This window comes from Dipodomys merriami, unplaced genomic scaffold, assembly GCF_024711535.1.
Source record: "Dipodomys merriami isolate MVZ:Mamm:240054 unplaced genomic scaffold, mDipMer1.0.p SCAF_198, whole genome shotgun sequence".
NCBI classification, from domain to species: domain Eukaryota; kingdom Metazoa; phylum Chordata; class Mammalia; order Rodentia; family Heteromyidae; genus Dipodomys; species Dipodomys merriami.
This window is the reverse complement of record NW_027203359.1, coordinates 1,668,902-1,690,168: the sequence shown is the minus strand read 5'-3', so window position 1 is coordinate 1,690,168 and position 21,267 is coordinate 1,668,902. Positions and strand designations below refer to the sequence as shown.

Sequence of the window (21,267 nt, the reverse complement as noted above, 5' to 3'; positions counted from 1 at the left end):
TCTGACTCAAGTGGTAGAGCACTAGCCTTGAGCTGAAGAGCTGAGGGACAGGGCACAGGCCCAGAGTTCAGGCCCCACGACCGGACCCCACCATCCCCCCACCCAAAAAAAAGAATCTCATGGACTTTCCTGTATGGGCTGGCTTCAAATTACGATCCTCAGATCTTAGCCTCCTGAGTAGCTAGGATTAAAGGCATGAGCCACCGGCGCCCAGTGAATGAATATTTTTTAAGCAGCTAAAATTCTTATTTTGTTATTTTAACTTAATATAGTTAAAATTGTGTGTGTATGTGTGTGTGTGGTGGTGGGGGGGGGTGGAACTCAAAGTTTTACACTTGCTAGACAAGTGTTTTTACCAAACCCCAGGCCTTTTATGCTTTAGTTTGATTTTAGACAGGGTCTCATGGTGTTTGGTTTTCCTTTTTTCCTCTAGATTGGCCTCAAACTTTAATCCTCCTATCTTCACCTTCTAAGAAGCTGGGATTACAGGTATGTACTACCATGTCTGGCCAAAATTCTCCTATTTAAAGAAATACATTCTTTTCAGTGTTGTCAGTAAGACTTTATGACACGCACACGTCTAGCCCTCACAGAATCCCATTTCCAAGTATACAGAGCCAACGACCAGAGTCTAACATGTGGAGACTCCAGGCAAGCCATCCACAAGGCTTCCTTGGGGACCTGTGACCTGTGGCTGTATGGTAATATACCTAACTTGCCTGTGGGAGCAGAGGAAGCGATCTCATCAGAAGACTAGCCATTTCCTAAGAACACCTCCGGAAACACGTGTATGGAGAAGCCAGTGATGGACCAATGGAAAAAAAACTAGGCAAATGTCTTGTCAATGCTGTGATTTTTTGCCTAGGAAAGAATACCAGCAGCAACTGATTTTCCCCCAATATAATGGGCTAAAAACATATATACATCTCTATACAAATAAGAAAAGCCAAAGGGAGTGCGGCTGCCATCCCATCAATAATTCCATCTGAAGGATCACTGCTGAGATAGACGGTGATAGCCAATGGTCACTGTGAGGGGTATTTGTTGCCCCTGTCTATCTACACTCCTAGACACGAGAGTTCTTAGCAGCCCTGCATATGTTTGTTTTTAATTAAAATGTGCTGAATGACCCCGTTAGCTTCTCTGAAATAATAAAGAAAAGCAACGCAAGACAAATGGACTAACTGACAACTCCAAACACTTCATTTTATACCCTTCAGTTAATGTTAATGGAGATTTCCAATATGTTCTCATTGAAATAATAATTACACCAACACACTGACATAATCATCTAAGAGGTAGATACATATATAGTATAAATAACGACAACAGCAAAACCCACAAATGGGTCAATGAATTACAAATTCACTCTCTCAGTCCTCATTTTAAAGAGCATGTATTGAGGGTTTCTTGTTTATTAAGAGCAATAAGCTTATTAGCTTTCAGACTAATGCCTAGGATGAGATCACCCCAGGGTTTTTAAGTATAGGTTTTTTTTGGGTAAGACTGCATGCTCTGAGTGTATCGAGGAGCTATGTAGAGAATGTCTTCAACCACATGTTGAAGCAACACAGCAAACAACTCTTCAAAAGAAGAGATCATTTTTTTTTAAGTCATTCCAAAAGCGAGTTTATGTGACAGCAGAGAATCTGGCCAAGATGCTGACACCATTGCATTTTATTCAGTACATACAAAGCCAGCACAGCTGCTGTAGGAAGATGTGCCCCGGACGCAAGGCCGAAGGGAAGCCATGCTCCAAGTGGACGGTAAACAGGGAGTTTATTGGAAGCCTTTTCAAAAGATAATGGCAGGATTTCAGCCATGAGATAACCAGAATTCTGGCCAAAATTGGGAGTCATCACAACTGTTCAATGTCTTGGGATATTTTGTGGAGATGAATCCCTTGGGTTGAGGAGTCTGTAATGAGTGGAGGAAATAATTCAGTCACTGAATGCTCCTCCCTTCACTGGAGGGGGTTGGGCAGCAGGATATCAATGAGATAAATGAACTCCATGCGTTTGGAGTTTATTTACAACGAAACTGCAAAGCTTTAGTCTCATCCATATTCAATCAGAGAAAATTGTGGCTCATCCAAGACAAGACGGGAGCCAAATTTGGGGCAAGGCGAAGGGTGACATCATCTAAAGGGCTGGAAATGAAGTGTAAATTTGAATATCATCTGTCTATAAGTGATAATTAAAGCTGTGAGATTCAATCCATGCCAAGAGAGAAAGTCAATAAAAACGAAGAACAACAATGGCTAAGCCACGTGTCACTCTTGAAATAAGAGTTTTTTTGTTTTGTTTAAAGTTCTTGGGGGTAAGATTTTTCTTTCCTGCAGTGTGATGTCTAAAAACAGACACCAATTACTTCCAAGAAGTTTAGGATCCCATTTAAATGGTGCCTGGGTTGCCTAAATGTTGAACAAAGTAGAGGGTTTTTCTGGAAGATTTGCTTCCATGGATATAGGAAATCATTCCATTTAGTTGGAATTCCATTTAGAGCTCTCCCCTGTTAATAGATCACTTTAGTAAATGCTTATCTAAGAGAATCACTAATTCAATTGTAACCTGATTCCCAAGACTATGAAAATTAAAACTCGGATGGCAGCTGTCTCCTCTGGGAGAGGGCCTGGCACATGGTGGAAGTTCAGTATAAGTTGCTGCTATCACCAGGCACCTGTGACTCACGCCTGTAATCCCAGCTACACAGAAGGCTGAGATCTGAGGATCAAGGTTCAAAGCCAGCCCTGGCCAAAAAATCCATGAGACTCTTATCTCCAATGAACCACCAGAAAACCAGAAGTGGTGCTTTGGCTGAAGTGGTAGAGCACTTGCCTTGAGCTGAAGAACTGAGGGACAGTGCCCAGGCTCAGAGTTTAAGCCCCACAACTGAAAAAAAAAAAAGAAAGAAAGAAAGAAAGAAAAAGTTGCTTCTATCTTCTTAAAGCACAAGCCTGCTAGTCACTTGCACAGAAAAGTTGATTGCTTTGGATATTATCCTCATTCATTTATTTATGTTCCCTCTCATTTAAAAAGGATTTTAGAAAGCACATAAACGCATCTCCGGAATAAATTAGTCCTGCTAAGGAGGAAATAGTATGAAGTAGTCAAAGTAATCATTAACCACTTTCCTATAATACATTCAAAAGGGAGTTTATAGGGGTGGTTGCTAAAGCATCCTACATTGTATGAATCTGTAATACCGTAGGAAAGAGTAACATTTTTCTAGGTCAGGAGGAAATAAGCTCTGCTGTGAGGCTCCTTCAGAGTTAACTTCACTCCAAGTATGTTTAAAGTATCCCATACATGGAAGACTTAACATTTTGTTGTTGTTGTTATTGGTCGTGGGGCTTGAAATCAGGGCCTGGGCACTGTCTTTGAGCTTTCTGCTCAAGGCTAGCACTCTACCACCTTGAGCCATAGCTCCACTTCTGACTTTTAGGTGGTTAATTGGAGACAAGAGTATCATGAACTTTCCTGCTCAGGCTGGCTTTGAACTGTGATCCTCAAATCTCAGCCTCTTAAGTAGCTGGGGTTTACAAGCATGAGCCATCAGCACCTAGCCCAGTTAATTTCTTTAAAAACTGAAAAACACAAAAAAATACAAAGCTTATCAAAATGACATTCCCAGATCTACTGCTCAAGAACAACCATGCTTCCTTCCCATTTTAAGTCTTGTGGAACTAAGCAACCTAGAAGCAACAACTAATGTCTTTGAACTGATTCTTTTAGACCATTCCAATGCTTATGTACTTAGGGAAGGTGTTGGTTGGTATGGGTGTGCATGTGTGTTTCATGCCCGTAAGAGGTCACAATGACATGGTATATGCCATTATATGTCATGCTTTTTCAGTCTGACATTGCTTTCTGAAATGGAGACTCGATGTCATGCATGGATCACATTCATTCTGTGAAGGGGCCATGTTTTGTGCAGCGTCCCCTTCCTCTTTTTTTTTTTGGGGGGGGTCCGGTTGTGGGGCTTGAACTCTGGGCCTGGGCGCTGTCCCTCAGCTCTTCAGCTCAAGGCTAGCGCTCTACCACTTGAGCCACAGCGCCACTTCCGGCTTTTTTCTTTTTGCTTATGTGGTGCTGAGGAATCGAACCCAGGGCCTCAGGCATGCAAGGCAAGCGCTCTACCACGGAGCCACCTTCCCAGTCCCCACTTCCTAACTCTTGTGTTGAAGTGCTAACTCTCAGAATCTCAGACTGTATTTTGAAGACTAGGTCTTTAACAAAATAGCTAGGTTAGAGGTCACTAAAATGAGCCATTATCTTGTGTGCAGAAGCTGAGCTTGGGAAGTCACAGAAAGAAGACAGTCATCCCCAAGAAACCCACCCAACCAACCCCTTGACTTTAGCTTTCCAGACTTCAGAACTATGAGAAAATAGATTTCTCTTGCTCAACCCATTCCATCCATGGTACTTTTTTGATAATCCCAAAACAAACAAACAAGAAAACCAAACCTAGTCTGGGCAATAAAGAATTCTCCAGATTTCAAATACCACAGTATTTTTAGCCATTCTCCTCAACAGTAAACATTTAGATCCATGCTAAGCACACAAACATGGTTTCTATTGCCCTGGGAATGACTGGGAGTTCCCCTAAGGGAAACCTCTAGAAATGAAATGTCTAGATGGGTATGGATGCACATTTTCAAATTTGCAAGATGCTGCCTAACTGCTCTCTAAAGAGTCCGCATTAATTCACACTCTCAGCAATGCAGATGAACAAGTACCAGCTCCCCCAGTGCCTCACCTACATTTGATAATCTCAGACTTTTTGTTTCTTGCCAATGTGATTGGGAGGAAAAAAAAAATCTTATAAGTTGCTTGAAAGCTTTTCCACCATTATGTGCGACGTTGAGTATTTAATTTATTGTTTTTTAACTAGCTTTATTTTTTATTATCTTGTACAAAAGAGGTTTGAGTTCAACATGTTAATTAATGAGTATAATGCCTCTTCACCAATGCATCTTCATCAATGTTACCCTTTCTATCATTCTGGGTAGGTTTTATTTATTTCTTTTTGTTGTTGGTGTTGGTTGCACTGCTTGAACTCAGGGCCTTGGGCACTGTCCTTGAGCTTTTGTGCCCAAGGCTCATGCTCTACTACTTTGAGCCACAACTCTACTTCTGGGTTTCTGGTGGTTAGTGGGAGATGAATCTCATAGACTTTCCTGCCTGGGCTGGCTTTAAATCATAATGCTCAGATCTCAGTGTCTTGAGTAGCTAGGCATGAGCTACTAGCACCCAGCTTCATTTTGAGTCGTTTTACAATGCATACATTGTCTTTCCTTATTTTCTCTTTTATAAATTCTCAGTTCATATATCCTTTGCTTGTTTTTCTTGGGAGTTTTCTAGCTTTTTCTAATATATATTCACAATGGTAATCCTCTATCTATTAGATAGTCTGCAAATAACTTTCTGCACATCTTTCACGTCTTTTGCTCTTGTTCATGTGTTATTTTGACAAAAGATTTCTAATTAGGGATAATCAGATGGACCTCTATTAATAGTTTGCATGTTTTAAAGTAAGGTTTTATTGTGAAAATACTGTACAGAGGGGTTACAATCACATGAGCAAGGTAATGAGTACATTTCTTATCAAGCATTGTTGCCTCCTCCTTTGTTTTTCCCCTACCATCCCTTCCCTCCCATCTCCACAACTACATCCGCCCCCCCTCCCCCCGCCACCTAAATTGTAAAGTTTGTTTTTCGACATAGTGTCATTGTTGCAATGGATTAACCTGTATCCCTATCTAAACAATTTTTTTTCCTTCCGTTCCCCAAATTATATCAACATCAAATACAGTGAAAATGGGTTATACTGCGGGGGAGGGACATACAAAGCAACAAAAAAAATCACATGATACCTTATAAATATGTTAGAAACAATAGCAAGAAAGAAGAAACCACTTGGGTCCTTATCTTGGGGTTAATTTCGCTTAACATCATCTAATCTGACCTTTTCTGTTTGTCTCAGACATATACTAGTTATTGCAAATAAGGGAAACCATGGGACCTATGTTTCTTTGGGCCTGGCTTACTTCACTTAATATAATTTTTTCTGAGTCTTTCCATTTCCTAACAAATGGGTTGATGTCATTCTTTCTGATGGAGGCATAGAATTCCATTGGGTATATATACCACATTTTCTTGATTCATTCATCTACTGAGGGGCATCTGGGTTGGTTCCATATCTTAGCTATGGTAAATAATGCTGCTATAAACATAGTTGTACTGGTAGCTTGCTAATCAAAACATTGAAATACCATCTCACCCCAGTTAGAATGGCTATCATCAAGAACTCTAATAACAACAGATGCTGGAAGGGATGTGGACAGAAGGGAATCCTACTGCATTGTTGGTGGGAGTACAAACTTGTTCAACCACTTTGGAAAGTAGTATGAAGGTTCCTCAAAAGACTCCACATAGAGCTCCCCTATGACCCAGCAATCCCACTTTTGGGCACTTACCTGAATGATCAAAATAGTTTGCATTTTTATGTTGCTTAAAAGAAAGCCTCTTATCTGCAAAATTCACAAAGGTGCTTTCCTCTCATTTCTTCTGGTAGTTTCAAAGTATGTTTACATCTTTCGTATGTTTTTAATTCATTTCCATGATGGAGATCAGTAGGAATTTTTCTTTTCTTTCCCAACTGAGAGCAAATTGTTTCAATATCATTTACTGAGATATCAAATACTCATTCTAATCATTAAAAAAATCACTGAAGCATCCATAGTACATCTTATTTTTAGGTAGTGTAACATTCAGATAAATCTTCCCTAATGTATTAGGAGAAGAATGTACCCCTAGGTAAGCAATCTGACCTAAATGAGCATTTGGAGAGAAGCCAAGCAAATGCTAGAGGGTGTCTGCCAAACACTGGTTTTGATGTTGGGATGCTAAGCCCTTCTTCCTGACAGGCCCTGGATGGCAAGATCAGGTATCTTTCAAGGCCGCTCTGAGCTTGTAATGATTGAGCTGTGTGAGTGGCTCTAGGAGATGACTTGTCCTTCCGTTGTCTTCTCAGGGAAAGTGCTTCCTGACCACCAGAGTCGAGCTCTCTGGAGGTCCAGGCTGAAGCTCTATGTTGTCTCTGGAGAATGGGGTGGAGGGCTTGAAAGGACTCGCTTAGCACCAAACTCCTTCCCTGCTTCCCATGGCTTCTCGTGACCAGATGCTTCTATGACTGGTCCAAAATAAGAATTTCTCCAAACGCCAAAACAACAGTGATGGCAAAAACTAGCCCTGATATTTCACTAAGGAAAAATAACCATCTTGATACCATTCTTCAAACAGAAAAAAGAGGTGGAGGAAGAGCAGCAGGAGGAAATGACACATTATACATTATACATGACCTTAGTCGTTCAAATAATTTAAATCATTAGTTTTCAAATATTTCTTAGGCTCAAAATGCTGCTTTGTTTAAGCCAGGTTATTACTTAGAGGAACAACACATGAGACAGATGACATAACAGTATCTCTGCTTCAAGTGAGAATCCTCTGGTAGAAACCCAAGGGCTCTCTGGGGATGGCAACAGGCCGAAGGGGATTTCATGGCGGGCTTGTAGTGCAAAGGATACTGGCGGGAAACCCTGCTTGTATGTTTAAAGATACACACAAGTTTAGGAGTTGAAAGACAAAAGCCCCTGAATGTACTTAATGAGGAAATCTCTGGATCCCTTACTGGAAATGCCTAAGTGTTTCTGGTTTTTGTTTTTGTTTTGTCATCTACCCCTTGACTGTGCCCTTGTGTCTCTCTCGTAACTCCTTTACATTTTCTCTGGGCTAATTTGAATGCTTATTATAAAATAGAAGATGGGGGAGAGAACTTGAGCTTAACCACCTCTGTGGATTAAGTGTGTTCCTTGGCCCATCGTGATCATTGGAACAAAAGTTATTTAATACCATCTTTGTAGATACCACTGCATGGGCATTTCTTCATCCATTGCCCTAGAATTTGCTGGATGGAACCAGCATCCTCTAAAACATCCAGGGTGCTCTGTGGGAACCCCAGGGCTCCCCACTGAAAAATCATCTTTAAAGTCACTGCAAAATTAGCTGCAGTTGCACGTGGTAATACTAATCCTCACACTGAAACCCGAAGTACTATCAACCCACTCATTCTGTAAACCTTCCTTGTACACCTGCTGTTTTCCAGGCCATAGAATGGACCCCCAAGGATGAAGATGAGGGGATTTGAGGATGGTGAACTCTGAGTATAAGTTTGAAATGTGAACAGGTGACTATGGGAAGCTAGAGAAGCCATTCAAGGTGTTGTGGATTGCAGAGAAGGCAGAAGAAAGCAGGCTGGCAAATTGGGGTTGGGGTTGGGGGCCTACTCAGGGTGCTGAGACTCACTGGGCATCTGTTGCCCATAGCAGGTGCTGAAACGGGAGAGGCAGGGAGGGGTGAGTTATTATTGTCTGGTGGACCTTTCTAAGTTTGGCCTTGGAAGTCCATGGGGAAGGGTTTTAAGCAGTAGATTGACACCGTCATATTTCTGCTTTGGAATGATCACTCTTGTCAACGTATTGAAATGGGACATGATTAAGTTTAGGAGACCTTGGATAAGATTCTTATAGTCATCTAGGGAGGAGATGCCTAAGGACTGGCCAGAAGTTGGAGTAAAGTTGAAGTAGAGAGGATTGAGTAAAGCAGATGGATGCTTGTAGAAGGAGGCAAAGGAAGGGAAAAGGAGATTCCTTTAAGTTGAATAATTGGTTATTCAATAAAGCAGTGAACATGGAATAGAGCCTTAGAGCAACAGATGATGATTTCCATTCGGGAGTAGGTTTTGCTTAAGGTACCTATAAGAAGTCAAGGTAGAAATGCTCACAAAGCAATCAGAAATTTGGTTTTGGAGCTCAGGAGATAGAGCTAGGAAGACAATTTCAAATGAGAGGATAGCAGCAAATAAGAAGGATCTGGTAACACCTAGAAAAGGGGATCAACAAAGAAGAGAATCCTAAATGGGCAGAGGAAAAGGCCAAGAAGTAGGCTGGGCTGTGTCAGAAGAGAAGAAGAAAGAGGGTTGAGGAGGAGGAATCATACAGAAAGGGACAGGAATTGTCGATGAGCAAATGCTGTGCAGACAAGAGGCCCACAAGGCCCACATAGAACATGATAATTGGTAGTTCACTGGGGATGAGGGCCACAGGCTGGAGTTGTCATATGACAGGACTTTGGTAATGAATGGGCAAGTGAGAGGCTGGAGACAAGCAGAGAATAACCACTCTTCCAAGGCATGTGATGCTGGAGGTGATATGAGCTACCTTGAGGTGAACCTGCTTTGACGCTCTGCTAGTAATCCATGGGATGATGGGCCATCCGGTCTTAGTTCTAGTGATATAATAGAAGCACCTAGGGAATTTTCCTCTAAATACCAAAGGCTGGACCATGGATTTAATCAGTCCAGGGTGGGGCAAGAACAAGGATATGTTTTTGAAGCTCTAAAAGGAAGTTGAATATCTAGTCACAAGTAACAGTTAGAAAACTTGTTCTCATTATTCTGTGTGTGTGTGTGTGTGTGTGTGTGTGTGTGTGTGTGTGCGCGCGCGCGCACGCGCGTGCATCCTAATACTAGGGCTTGAATTCAGGGCCTTAAGCTGTCACTTTGCTTTTCGCTCAGGCTGGTGCTCTACCCACTTGAACCACAGCTCTGTTTCTGGCTTTTTGGTACTCAATTGGAGAGAAGAGTTTCCTAATATTCTCCCTTCTAAACCACTTCCAACCACATCCCAATGCCATCTTGGTCATCTCTGCTTTTGTTTCTTTCACTGATTGCTGGGTAGCCTCAGACAGTATGCTGAAGTAGCAGGGGTGGGGGTGGAGAGGGTCTCCTTGGCAACTGCTTTGAGGTTCAGTGTCTTTCTTTGCCTGGTGTGCCTCCTTTTATTCTGAGTATTGTTTCCCAAAACATGTCCCGTCTCTCCCTCCCCCCCAACCCCCCGCCCTAGCCCCTGTCCTGCAACATCTGTCTCAAGATATATTTCCCATTCCTATAGCCACACGTTTGTCTCAGCCCCACAACAGTAATATAAACAAGATCAAGATCACGGGCTTGTGGGGAATACAGGGTTGTTGTGGAAGGTGATTGCTTCCTAAGCAGGAGATGGGATGGGCAGGATTTGCTCCAAGGTAGGTAAGAGGGACTAGGATCCAGGATACCAAGGGATAGGAGCAGGAACTAAGCTTGGTCAGTGACAGGAAGGAGGGGGTAGAGAGAGATACAGATGACTGTAGCTATTGGGCCTAAGAAGTTGGAGAAATGTAGTGTTGGTTGTGACTGAATTTGTGTGCAGGGAAGAGCTCTAAGTGCAGTTTTTCCTAACATTCTACATGTTTCCTAGAGATCTTGCTGGGACTGACATAGACAAGAGCAGCGATCGTACCGTGTAATGGAATAATCATCTTGGCGATTCACCTAAAGTAACTTTATGTTCCTATTCCTTTTAATTAGAATCAGTTTACATGCAATCTATACTGTAGAGAAGGAGGTGGGAGGTGTCAGTTTTCTGAGGTCCGTATGACTGAGATGTCAGTCCTTGCCAAGTGAGCTCCATTTAAGTTCAGTTAATTTGGAAGGCCAGGAAACTCCTAATGGTAAATAACTTAAACAAGATGAGAAATAGAGCTGTTGAACCAGGCGCTGGTGGCTCACGTCTATAATCCTAGCAACTCAGAAAGCTGAGATCTAAGGATCCCAGTTCAAAGCCGGCCCAGGCAGATACATTCATGAGACTATTATCTCCCATTAACCACAAACACTTGAGCTGTGGCTCAAGTGGTAGAGCACCATCCTTGAGAAAAAGAGTTAAGTAGCAGTGCCCTGTCCCTGAGTTCAAGTCCCAGAACTGGCATGTATGCCCGCATGCAAGCACGCTCACGTGCGCACACAGAGAAATGTATCTATTGAATATAAACCAACTCTCGTAGTGAGCAGAGCACAGCAGACCTGGTGTGTGTTGCAATCATTAGATAGCCAGCCTCCATTTATGTGCGTGCTTTACCAGTCCCAGCAATGGCATCCACCTCATGATTCCAAATGGCTGCCAGAGTTCTCGTCTTTGCACTCCTACCAGAGCTTAGAGGCTAGGGAAAAAAATGGACTTGAGACACAGAGCTGTAGGGATGACCCTGTGCTCAGCTAAAACTTGAAAGTTCTCATACCAAGAAGAAAGGATGAGCTGGCTTCAGAGACTGTCTGTGCTGCCTAAAGATGCACCTGCCTTCTCACCTTCGGCCCTCCCTCTGCCCACTCGGCCCTTCTCATGCTGACCAACCCTCACATAGAGCCACCAGTGAGCCACCACGGCCACTGCTAGCACACTTCCGCCTGGCATTTCTGTGGGTGCATGCCAGAGAGCTAGACTTCTCAGTTTCTCCCCAACAGCCCTCTTCCTATTTGGATCTTACCAATACCCTCTTTCAGGAGTCTGGACTCCCCCTTCTCTGTCTTCTGTGCCTTCCTTCTCTCTTATTGTGGACTTGATCCCCCAATGCCCAATCCTGAGGCTTTCAAAGATTGCCATTAAAATGTACCCGAATTTGAAACGCCTACCAGTACCCCACCAAGGAGAAAGGTGAGACCACCTTCCTCCTCCCCACCCCTATCCAAGGACTAATTCCCAAGCAACAAGGTTTTATTCGTTTAAAAATGAAAATTTGAGCTAGGCGCTGGTGGCTCACGCCTGGAATCCTGTTACTCAGAGCGGGAGAGCTAAGGATCACAGTTTGAAGGCAGCCCAGGTAGGACAGTCCATAAAACTCTTATCTCCAATTAATCAACTGAAAACTGGAAGTGAAACTGGGGCTCAAAGTGGTAGAGTGCTAGCCTTGAGCAAAAAAGCTCAGGGATAGCACCCAGGCCCCGAGTTCAAGCCCCATGACTGACTATAAGTAAATACATAAATAAGAAAAATAAGTTGTACCTTCCGTCCATCACCCCTTTTCTCCCTGTCATTTTATCTCTGTCCTTTGTTGCTTTTTTCTAACACAATTGTTCTTCTTTTACATATTAAATATGTAACATATGCCTTATTAAAGACAGAAAAGCAGAGATGAGAAAAGCAAGTAAATATTGGTGTGTATCCTCCCAGTACACTCCCTTTACACATATGTAAGATACATGTTTACACACATGAACACACATGCACATCCACATAATTTTTATTTTCCTGGAAATAAAATTATATACTCCTATCTGCTAGACCAGTGATGGTCAATGAGAGCAATTTTGCCCCCACAGAGGACATTTGGGAACCTCTGTAGACATTTTGGGTTATCAAAAATGGTAGGTAATGCTACTGGCATCTAGTGGTAGAGTCAGGGGACACTTTGGATACCAGTGCACTGGACAGTCCCAACAAGTTATCTAGTCCCAAATGCCAAAAGAGCCAACATTAGGAAACTCTTGTCTAGACCAAGGTTCAGCAATCTGAGCTCTCTGGTTGGCTGCCTGATTTAGAAGTAAAGATTTATTGGAACACAGACATACCCATTCATTTACCTATTGTCTGTGGCTGTTTTTGTTTTACAAGACAGTTGAATAAAAAACTATGAGATCATAAGCCTCAAATAAATGTAAGTTGTATACTTTCTCTAGATGTATGTATGCATGTATTGCCAGTACTAGGGCTTGACCTCAAGGTCTTGTGCTTTCCCTATGCCTTTTCACTCAAGTCTGGTGCTCCACTTCTGGCTTTTTGGTAGTTCATTGGAGATAAGAGTTTCATGGAGCCAAGCACCAGTGGCTCACACCTGTAATCCTAGCTACTCAGGAGGCTGGGATCTGAGGATCGTGGTTCAAAGCCAGCTCGGGCAAGAAAGCCCATGAAACTCTTTTTTTTTTTGGTCCCGTCATAGGGCCTGAACTCTGGGCCCGGGCACTGTCCCTCTGCTCTTCAGCTCAAGGCTAGCGCTCTACCACTTGAGCCACAGCACCACTTCCGGCTTTTTCTTTTTGCTTATGTGGTGCTAAGGAATCAAACCCAGGGCCTCAGGCATGCAAGGCAAGCACTCTACCACGGAGCCATCTTTCCAGCCCCCATGAAACTCTTATCACCAATAAATGACCAGAAAACCAGAAGTGGCACTGTAGCTCAAGTGGTAGAGTGCTAGCCTTGAGCTGAAGAGCTGAGGAACAGCCCCCAGGTGCGGAGTTCAAGCCCTACGACTGACCAAAACACAAAGTTTCATGGACTTTCCTGCGCAGGCTGGCTTTGAATCTTGATCATTAGATCTCAGCCTCCTAAGTAGCTCAGATTACAGGTATGAACCACTGGTGCCTGGCTAGATTTTTTTTCTACGTACAAAGATGCAGGGAACATTAATTTTAATGTGTCCAAAATATTGTCATTTTCACCTTGGAATCGATATAAAAGCTGTTAGCAGCTCACATTCTTTTGTCTTCCCATACTTAGTCTCCACTGGAGGTACATCTCAATTTGGAATAACCATATTTCAAAGTCTATGTGGCTGGTGGCTATAGGACTGGATGACACAGGTCTAAACTATTATAAGCTAATTATATATCACTCTATTTAATGACTCTATTTAAAGATCCCTTTTTTCTGGGCATTTATATTTCTTCCAAGTTTCATAATTATGAATCATGATGTCATGAACATTCTCATATATAACTTTATACTCCATCCTTAGTTATCTCCTTAGGATACATTTCCAGATGTGTTTCAAGGAGCACACATACATTTTTAAGTCTTTTAAAATACATTGTTTAACTGGGCATGATGGCTCACAGTTGTAATCCCAGCAATGCAGGAGGTAGAGATAAGGAGAGAGTTACTGTTTAAGGCCAAAACCAGGCAAAAAGTTAGTGAGATCCCATCTCAACCAAAAGGTGGGTACACCTGTCATTTGAGGGTAATGAGGGGGGAAGAGGGGGGAGAGGGGGAGAATTCAAGATCCTATCCTAAAAATAATGAAAGCAAAAGGGCTTCGGATGTGGCTAAAGTGGTAGAAGGCCCGCCTAGCAAGCATAAAGCCCTAAGCTTAAACCCCAGTATCGTCACATTAGACTGCCATCAACAAGGTCTGAGGACACCAGCTTCTCGTACCCTCCTTCCAATGCTGTGATTTGTATAGTCCTTTCAGAATCCATACGCAACAGTGGCTTCTTGTTACTGTTGGTTTAGCTTTCTTATATTTCAGATTCACTTTTCTCAGGTAGATTGGTCATAAGTTTAGTCAATATTCACATGCCCACAGAATGGGACCATTTTTCATTGAGGTATTCAGGGTAATTAGTGACCATTTGTATCAGTCAGCTTTTTTTTTTTTTTTAACCAGGTATATGGTTGTAACAAATAAACTGACATCTCCGCAACCTACAATAACCAATATGCGTTTCGCACATTACACACCCCATGTGAACCCTTGCTTCTGCTACTGAAGCATGTGGTCTCCTTGGCACATACCTTCTTAGCCAAGTCATGGCACACCAAAGCCAGGGGAAGGGGAGTATATACTTCTCCCAAGGGAGACCCCACGAGCCCCAAGTCCTACATGGCAGTGTGTAGGAAGTGAAATAGGGAGGACAGGATTGAAACAATAATAAAACCTTCTTTGTCAGTCAAACCAATCCAATGACATTAAATCAGTTGTGTCTCTGTACCCACTGAAGTCAGACACACCCAACCTGATCCACTGCAGTCCTGAAAGGATTCCTGACCCCTTGGAGTCCAGTGCTGAAAGACATCTCAAAGCCAACTGGGTGATCCATGGAAGGAATTTTCCACCCAAAGAAATCATTCCATTAATCACACATCTAAGAAGTAATGAATCCCTGCAGGTTCTTATAGCAGCATCAAACCACCTTGATTCTGTGTTTGCTTTGGCAGTGCTAAGGGATTGAACTAAGTGCCTCATGGATATTATACAAGCACTCTACCACTGAGCCACACAGTCAGTCTAGAACTTTGATTGTACAGAAGACAAGTGAAGATGATATCATTATCATCATCATCATCATCAGCATCATCATCATCATCATCATCATCATCAAGAGGAGCAGAAACATGATTGTCTCCCTTATCTTCCACCACTGGGAAAGGTCCAAGCCAGCTACCAGTTTCTGAAGCCCAGCCAAAAGCAGCCTTACTCAGTTAGAAAGACATTAACGTAAGAAATGAGCGAGAACTGTGATGAAGAATGGAGCCACAGGCTCTGGGAGCCTGACTGGTTGAAAAATTATTCAACTATTTGTTTTTTTTTTTGGGGGGGGGGTCCGGTTGTGGGGCCTGAACTCTGGGCCTGGGCGCTGTCCCTCAGCTCTTCAGCTCAAGGCTAGCGCTCTACTACTTGAGCCACAGCGCCACTTCCGGCTTTTTTCTTTTTTGCTTATGTGGTGCTGAGGAACCGAACCCAGGGCCTCAGGCATGCAAGGCATGCAAGGCAAGGGCTCTACCACTGAGCCACCTTCCCAGCCCCTTATTCAACTATTTAAAGGCTCATAAAAACTGTATCTCTAAAATCCTGACAGTAGACCGTTTGAGAATTGATTTTAAAAATATGCAAATTACAAGCTCTTCCACCTCAAACTTGAAACCATTCTAGAAATATGAGAAACAAAAAGGAGCAACATATGTTTCCTAGGGTAAGTCACTTTCTATTTGAATCATTTACTTACATAACGAGCCTTTCTGTACTGATTAGGGGAGCTGCCACTTACGCTTTGCAGCCAGGCTTCAGGTAGTGACGCTTTCTTCCTGTCTTACGCAGGAGTGTCTGGGCTATAGATTCTTGTCCTCTTGGCCATATCCTTCCTCTGTAGGTCATGACTGGAAGGACTTGATGCCCAGAGGGAAACTTCTCATCCCAGTCTGATGACAAGAGGAAGAAAAACAACATGGCCCTTTACGTTCTTTGGGCTGCTGAGTTTGTTGAGCCTTTGGAAATAGTCAAGAAAGAAGTTAGGGTATTTCCTTCTTTTGTGTGTGTTGGTACTGGGGCTTGAACTCAGGGCCTTGTGCTTTTCACTGGCTTTTTCACTTAAGGCTGCCACTCTACTACATGAGCCATAGCTCCTCTTCTGGATTTTTATTGGTGAATTGGTGATAAGAGTCTCTTAGATTTATCTGCCTGGGCTGGCTTTGAACCATGATCCTCAGATCTCAACCTGCTGAGTAGCAAAGATTGTAAGTGTGAATCATTAGTGCCTGGTGGGGTTTGCCCTTCTTTATCCACTCTTAAACTCTGTCTTGCAACATCTGAGTTCACATTCCACCTCTGCTGTGAAGCTTTTCCTACCTTCTCCAGTTGAGAGTGCTTTCATTCCTCAGAATACTGACTGAGACATCCTGACCTCCTCTCACTGGCTCTGTCCTGCCTCTATTTTGGTTAACTTTGAGTGAGACTATACCCGCTCTCAACTCCAGGTTGATTCCTACCTCCTCTCTTCTGGGCTTTGCATAGTTGATCTAGGGGTAAGTCTGTGACCACAGCAGGACCATTCACCTTTGCTCTGCGCAGTGGGGGAGACATTGGGAGAGAAACCATTGTGTTCTTTAGGCCATGAGCCAGAAGGAAATTGGAAGCCTGGCACTTCTCAGATCCCTCCTTTCTGCATTCCTCCACACAACTGATGTTGAGAGAAATAGACATCTCTCAGTGATATACAACTATTTGAACCCTGACATCTACCTTCACCTGCAACTCTTACTCTTCCACACATGTTCTCTTTTCTACTAATTTGAAGTGGATTTAAAAAAAAAAAAACTTGTCTACAGGAACTAACAGGCTCACCCAGAACTCCTGAAACAAAATGGGTGCTTATGGGAAAGACATCTGGACTATGGAACCTCCAGGGGTTTTTTTCCGGCTTGGTGCTCTGCTCCTCTCACCATAAGTTAATGCTGAATCGCCCCCATGTGTGGAGTTCCAGCTGATAGCAAGGGGACAGAGCACATGGAAGAATGTGCAGCTGGGTCTGAAGGTACAGCATTGAAACTGGCATGTTTGCATGCCTTTCCATATATGTGAGAGGCTGTCAGTGGCCACGTCTAACGCAGACAGCTGGGGCATATTAATTGTCTGGGCAACTGGGTGTCTGGGTATACGCACAGCTAGCAGAATAAACGATACTCGCAGTGTTTATAGATTGAACAAATTAAATATTGTGCTAGTCAGCTCTCCATCGCTGTGATGAAACACTTGAGATCATCAACTTATAGAGAAGGAAGGTTTTCAGTGATTGTTTCAGAGGTTTCATGGCCTTTGAGTCTGTGGTAAGGCAGCAAAGCCTGATGGGAGTATGGGTCCAGGGAGCTGTTTACCTAATGGCTGCCAGGAAGGAGAGGAAGAAAGGCGGGCTGAGGTTCTGATCTCTTCCTTAAGGACATGGCCCCCAGTAACCTAACTTCTTCCCATCTAACCATCCCACCAGTAACACAAGAGGCCGCTGACAGCCTTGTACACATGGGGTTTTGGGACCCTGCTATCTAAATTATAGAGCAAATAGCCTATCAAACTTAAATGCATGCAATGTGAGGAGGGAAGCGAAGAAAACCCTGTTTCCTGTGTGGAAAACACTAGTGAGCAGAGATCCACAGGGCCTACTATGGTGGTCTGTCCATTTGCCGAGCTACGGCTATGTTTTCTAGCATTCCCTCCATTGTCAAGTTCCAAGTGCAGGTTGATCAGGAATGGAGCAAGCATGAGATTCCGAGGGCAGAAGTGCCAGTCTTTGAACTCTGTGGGGTGGGGTAAGACACATGCCTGGGTGGGGCTCGGGGCATTACTGCAGACCCACTTCCACTCCTGCTCATCCAGGACAAAGGCCAGGTCCCTCCCCTCTCCTCAGTGACCACACAACCCCTCTCCTCCTGGGTGCTAGCTGCTCCCAGAGGCAAGCGCAGCTCCATAGCCAAGGTCAGCAGCCCTGTCTTCAAGTCGTCCCTGACCTTGGATGGACGTCGAGAGATAAAAACCTTGGCTCGAGCTGGCCTTGCAGGATGCAGCCTCTCTAACACGAGCGTGCCCCATTTCCGGCACCACAGACCCATCGGGGGTCAGATGATTCCTGTGGTGGGGCTGTCCTGTGTGAGACAGGACATCTGGCAACATCTCTGGCCTCTGTCCCTAAGATACGAGGAGCAGCTGAACCCCCACATGATGTCTCTCGAGACAAAGCTAGCCAGCATTGAGAGCAACCTTCATCACGGGCCTTGCAGCCCAGGGCAGCGAAGGGGCCTGCTGCCGCCTTCCCACAGCACCCACAGCCACAGACGGCCAGTGTCTACAATCAGTCCTCTGCTCCGTGTTATTGAGGTTCTACCCAGGTGGGTTATGATTTCGGTGGGCCAAGAGACTTGGCTTTCCTGCACCCTTTTTGGCATCACACCCTTATTTTATAACTGTCCAGTATAAAAACAAATATCACATAGGCTGAGTTACAGTTACATAGCCCTGATTGTACTTATATTCAACCTGCTGTGGGCCACTGTTAAATTTCCCTGAGTCCCTCGTGGACAAAGTCTGCTGCTTCTACCCAAACGCAATTGCTTAAGTCTTCACATCACACCATTAGCCCTGTGATCAGAACACACACGCGTGTGCACACACACACACACATACACACACACATACACATACATGCAGCCATGACTAGCTTCTTTCAAGACTTACCTGGGTCGAGGGCGTATCCCCAAATACTTGATGATACATGGGGCGGAGGGAAACTGGTTGAAGATCCTCCTTGAGCTTGTTCTTAGCCGAGTGGCACAGTCCACAGCAACAGAAGGAGCTACAGTGGAAATTCAGTCACCCGTATGGCAAGACTGAGATTTGTTATGCCCTCAAAATAGATTCACACTAGTCAGAGGAGTGGGTCATGCTCAGGAGAGTAAGCTTGGCCTCTTCTCCTCTCTTCCCCGTTCCCACTCCTCCCTTCCCCTCCCTTCCTCTCCTCTCTCTTTGCAGCTCTCCTCACCCCGCCCATTCCCTACTATATAATGTTATAACACCGTAAGAAGGCCTCCCCCAGGTGCAACCCCTCCACCTTGTGCTTTCCAGCCGCCAGCTCCGTGAGTCAAATAAACTGCTAGTGTTTATAATGTACCCTGCCTGCAGTATTTTGTTATAGCAGCAGAAATGGAAAAACTGGGGGGGGGGGTGTGAGGGTGGGAAATGAGGGTGGGAAAAAAAAAACCTTATAAAGACACATCCAAAAGAAAGAGAGTGCGCCCTCCCCCAATGAAATTGCAGACATGTGCCTGCTATGTATTTCCCATTCGATGGTTAATAATGCGATGTAAATCATCTGGAGGCCTCAGATGGACCAATTCCAGGCCCAGCCCTCCATGGATGGCAGCTGTTTCTGATTAGCTGGGAACCCACCACTGGAGACCAATAAGTTCCGCTGGGGGTCGGTGGAGGACAGGAAATGAACCACTCGGCCTCCTGCCTATTCTTTCCATACATCCCTCAAGCTGTAACTCCATCAGGTATGAAAAGATGCAATAGCAACTGGACAAAGTGAGGGGAATCTGAGGATTTGATTTTATTCTACCTCCCCGTCCCCCAAACAACTTTGTCCGCTAATGGTATATGTTCATTCACTCCCGAATCAAAACACCTGCTTTATGCAAGATGTTTGATGGAGAGGTGACATTATGGATGGCAGAAAGTTAGTATTAAAGTATGAAATACTTCCTTAAGCAAGAACTCTGATTGCCACCCTCTCCCTCCCTGTGGAAATATCAGGAAACCATTTTGCAGCTGAACAACCAAACCAAAGGCAGTGAAGTTTAAGATAAGTGTAAGGAAAATTGCATCAAACATTCTATCAAAACCCTTGGCAGCCTAAAAAAAAAAAAAAAAGCAAGAGTTTCTGAATCCAGTGAGTAGCTGAAGAAGAAAATTCAATTTCATTTTTTCACTTTGTCTGCCAATTTTTTTTCTAGCACTTCATTTAAAATGAAATCTCTAAAGAATCAATTCAAATTAGCTTTACAGTTTTCCCCAAAGAATCCACTTTCAAATAAATTGAATTGGAGCATGTGACATAATAAGTGAGCATAAAATTCATGTTAACTAGTCCGAAGGCAAAACTTCACATAATCAGGAAACAAATAATCTCACATGACTGAGCTAAAAATAGTCTGTAGATTGTCAGTTTCAAAATTGAGCAAAAATAGAAAGGCTTGTTCTAATAATGATATGGCGTATTTCCCCCTAATGAAATGGCCTTGAATTTTGCAATGAATTACAGAAATAGAATTCTTTTGGCAAAAGGAGATACCAGACATGAGTTGTCTTAATAGATAGAGTAGCAACCATGAAATAACTTTAGCTGGGACCAAGTAGCTTTGATTTTGCCCTTGAAAGCAGAGTGAGTTAGCAGGAGAGGTGAGTTGACTGTCCTTTGGGTAGAAAACAGCTTTTCCTTCTGTATTTGTTTGATGTGGTCAGGTAAATATTCATTTGAAGTCTAATTATAATGCTCATTTAGACTCTGAAGCTATTTGAGGACAGTGACAATGTTCTACTTGACTTTGTAACTACTTAATACCCTGATCCAGACAGGACTCTATAAGTGTTTGAATGAATGAATGAATCAATGAATGTATTGTCTAAATCAGGTATAACTTAGTTTTGAGATTATATCTTTGTGTGTGTGTGTGTGTGTGTGTTTGCTGCTATTGGGACTTGAACTCAGGGCCAAAGTGTTCTCCCTTAGCTCCAAGTCTAGGCTTTTGGTGATTAATTGGAGATAAGAATTTCATGGACTTTCCTGCCTGGGCTGGTTTTGAATGTGATCCTCAGGTCTCAGCCTCCTAAGTATCTAAGATTATAGGCATGAGCCAGAGTGATTATATTGTTTTGTCTGAATAGTTAAGTTGGAAACTGTCTAGTCACTTTCCAACAGGTGGTGGTCGTCCTATTTTTTTTTCTCGGTTGAAGAAATATATCTCTCACTTGTGTATTGATTTCTTCCAATTGCAACAATGTTGGATTTACATTGATTTGAGGAGGTTTGGACCAAAAAGGAGAGTCTAAGTGTAATAGACATAGGAAAAAAAGGCCATGTGAAGACACTTTGAGAAGATGATCAAAGACAGAAAACTAGGAAAAAATCTTGATCTTGGTCTTGTCACCAGGACGCTGAGAAATGCAGTTTCTGTGTGTGAGTGGCACAGAGTGGGGTATTTTGTTATAGCAGCCTAATACTCAAATACTCGCTTTCACAGAAGCTATCACCCTTACAATCTGCTTCATTAGCCGATCGCCAGTGAACTCTGAG

General features: G+C 43.4%; 1 long non-coding RNA gene across 1 annotated transcript in view; it reads left to right on the top strand.

Moving 5' to 3' along the window:
* LOC138831473 (uncharacterized) overlaps window positions 1-21,267 on the top strand; it is a 54,358-nt gene that overhangs the window by 27,289 nt on the left and 5,802 nt on the right. Inside the window, exon 2 of the long non-coding RNA XR_011373334.1 lies at window positions 434-489. This is a non-coding gene — a long non-coding RNA (uncharacterized lncRNA). The remainder of the gene's footprint in view (window positions 1-433; window positions 490-21,267) is intronic.